Below are 3,272 nucleotides of genomic sequence, written 5' to 3' on the forward strand. Positions count from 1 at the left end.
GTAGAAAAAGAAGCAAAGCATGGTGATAGTGTCTCTTAATCTATGTTTTACTTAATTTATAATGCTTTGGTTTTGTAATGACCAAAGGTACTTTTTAAACAGTTCTACGAATCCTGTTTCATCCACTGAGTGTGTATGTGTGCCACACGTTTTTAGCAATTAAGCCCGTGACTGAAGATGGCGTGTGCGGTAAAGACGTCGGCCCGGCAACTTGTACAGTTCATACCTACCTGGAAGGGGAGACACCATGATCAAGAAGGTGGTTCACCCAAAGTGAGGCTCAGCCATTGCACTCTGGTTGTGCTGACCTCTGCAAATTCCCCTACTGTGGGAATCTCAACTGCATTATTTCTGGTAGTGGGGGACTGTGTTCGCGCTCTCCTCTGGTCTTTCTGATGAAAACAAAAATTAAGCGCAGTAGTACGCACATGGAGTTGAAGTCTGCGATGCTGTGACACACTGAACGCTTTTGATTATGTAATTAACTGTACTCTGGAACTGTGTGTCAGGGTTTTCCAGATTATCCTTATCGTATGATTATGTTGGAATGCAGCCTGTAATAAATAACGTAGCTAGATTAGCTTTATGCTTATGTTGGAATGCAACCTGTGATAAATAACCTAGCTTGTCCCATCCTACACAAAGTCGTAAAACACCCTTTGCTATGTTTTGACTAGTGGTCAAGGGCTTTCTCTATTCAGTCCACTCTTACCCCCACCCTGTTTCTCTTAATAAAAATGCTCTTGCAGGAGCCGTGAGTCAGACCTCCATTCGAACATCGCTGTACGCACAGCGACAAATGGACTCTCCACCTGCAGGTGTCTAAAAGGACTTACTCGTCTCCCGTGTGGTTCTTGCAAAATAAGTTGGAGTGAGCGAATCTCTAACACTGTGCATTTGCTCGCTAAACTGTATTCACCAAATTAGTAAATGCAAAATAATATGTAATTACCACGTTCCTGACTCGTCATATGATATGAACGTGTCAAAACCTTTTTGTCGGCTGTAGGTCTGTCTTTTTAAGAATTCGCCGGATTGTTTTTCCTCATACATCACAAGTATGGATTTCTAGAGAACAACTTTTACTTTCTAAAGTAAAATGACAGAAATATTTTCAAATGTCAAATATCAAACGCCACCAACGCAGTGGAGGTGAATTACACTCCAAACCATGCCAGCAACGTCAAAAGCCTCAATTATTTGCGACACAAGCGAGACATAGAGCATTTCTGAAGTTTGAAAAACCATTTGAGAAATTACGATCGTATTTTGTTTCCTGATTTGTGTTGAATAAAGTTATGAAATTACAAATTTTCAAATAAAACACAGGGATGGGATCATTTCCCGTTCTCTCAGACCAAAAGTACACGTACCAAGACATACAACTGTTTTTACCTTCAATAATCAAAATAGACGCCCAATATAATTGAAAGAACGAGCGCCGTCAGTGTTCGATCAGATACCTACAATCCTGTGCGCCAACAATGTTTAAAGTAAGTGAGACATTAATGAACACAAAATACTCGTTTAAACATTCTATTTTGCTTGAGTCCTTGTAAGTATAGTAAATCCATCAACTTCTATTGTTTGTATGTTGCTGCAATTTGAGTGCGAGACCGCCTGTGAATTTAGTGAGACCAGCAGTGGCCCGTTTTGACTCAGATTTTCAGATACTCGTTCCTCTTCAGATCGAATAAATCTTTCGCCTTTTACTAAAGATTTCTGTGGAGAGGAACAATAAGAGTATATCATTTCCGTGGAGAGGAACAATAAGAGTATATCTCAATTTGTTGATGCTCTGTGAAAGCAGAGCATTCTTTCTCTTTTTGCAACGGATAGCCGCCTATATCATACTCCGTGCAACAATCATACGTTCGCATAATTCATACCGGCACATATGTGAACATGTTCACATAAACAGAGAAATTATGCCGAGAATTATGGAGACAGCTTCCTGGACCTAGTCTACTCGGCGCAAAAGGGAGCTTTCAAAGCCACCCCCCTCCCCCATCTGGGGCTTTCTGACCATCTCACCGTTTTGCTTTTGCCCGCATACAGACAATTGGTAAAGGCATCCAGGCCGGTTCGGAGGCGGGTTCGGGTGTGGCCTGAGGGTGCCTCCAATGCACTTCGTGACTGCTTCGACACCACTGACTGGGACTTGTTTAAGCAGGCAGCCACCTACAACGATTGGACGGACATAGAGGAGTATACTGACTCTGTTACCTCTTACATCACGAAGTGCATCGATGATGTGACTTGCTCGAAATCCGTTGTCACTCGCGCGAACTGGAAGCCGTGGCTGACGGGGGCTGTCCTCAGACTGTTGAGGGCCAGGGACAAGGCTTTCAGAGCGGGGGACGAGGCTGGCTTGAGGACAGCGAGGGCCGACCTGTCCCGAGGCATCAAAGAAGCGAAGAAGGCGTTCTCGTGCAAGGTCTCCACCCACTTCAAGGACAGCAAGGACGCACGTAGCCTTTGGCGGGGCATTCAGACCATCACGGACTACAAGCCCGCGCCGAGGAGCTGTGAGGGCGACGTCCGTCTGCTGAACGATCTGAACCGCTTCTTTGCTCGCTTCGACGCCCAGAACAGCACTTGCCCGCTGAAGACCACTCCCCCCCCACACAAGCAGCCTCTGCGCCTCTCTGCCGACAGTGTGAGGAGGGCGCTTGCCGCTATTGATACCCGTAAGGCGGCGGGCCCTGACAACATCCCGGGTCGAGCGCTGAAGGACTGCGCTGGGGAGCTGTCGGGTGTCTTCACGGACATCTTTCACGTTTCCCTGCAGCAGCCCATCGTCCCTTCGTGTTTCAAGGCTGCCACCATCGTTCCTGTGCCGAAGAAACCTGCACCGTCCTGCTTCAATGACTACCGCCCCGTGGCACTGACGCCCATCATCATGAAGTGCTTTGAGCGGCTTGTCATGGAGCACATCAAGTCCGTTCTTCCCCCCACCATTGACCCTTTCCAGTTTGCGTACCGTGCCAAGCGGTCCTCTGAGGATGCCATCTGCTCTGCTCTCCACTCGGCCCTCACCCACCTGGAGAGAAAGGACTCATATGTGAGGTTGCTGTTTGTGGACTTCAGCTCTGCCTTCAACACCATTGTGCCGCAGCGACTCATCTGCAAACTCGACGAGCTGGGCCTCAGTACCTCCCTCTGCAACTGCTACTGGACTTCCTCTGTCAGAGGCCTCAGGTGGTGCGTGTTGGCGACAAAATCTCCGCCAGCATCACGCTGAGCACGGGGGCCCCCCAGGGCTGCGTGCT

The 3,272-nt window shown here is 47.7% G+C and overlaps 1 non-coding gene and 1 pseudogene across 1 annotated transcript; both read left to right on the forward strand.

Moving 5' to 3' along the window:
• Positions 1 to 222: 222 nt before the first annotated feature.
• On the forward strand, positions 223 to 386 carry LOC125976425 (U1 spliceosomal RNA). The gene has a single exon (XR_007484315.1). It is a non-coding gene; the product is annotated as a U1 spliceosomal RNA (small nuclear RNA).
• Positions 387 to 1,670: 1,284 nt separating this feature from the next.
• On the forward strand, positions 1,671 to 1,814 carry LOC125976507 (U5 spliceosomal RNA; annotated as a pseudogene).
• The last annotated feature ends 1,458 nt before the right edge of the window (positions 1,815 to 3,272 follow it).

The sequence above is a fragment of the Syngnathus scovelli genome, chromosome 10, assembly GCF_024217435.2.
Source record: "Syngnathus scovelli strain Florida chromosome 10, RoL_Ssco_1.2, whole genome shotgun sequence".
NCBI classification, from domain to species: Eukaryota; Metazoa; Chordata; class Actinopteri; order Syngnathiformes; family Syngnathidae; genus Syngnathus; species Syngnathus scovelli.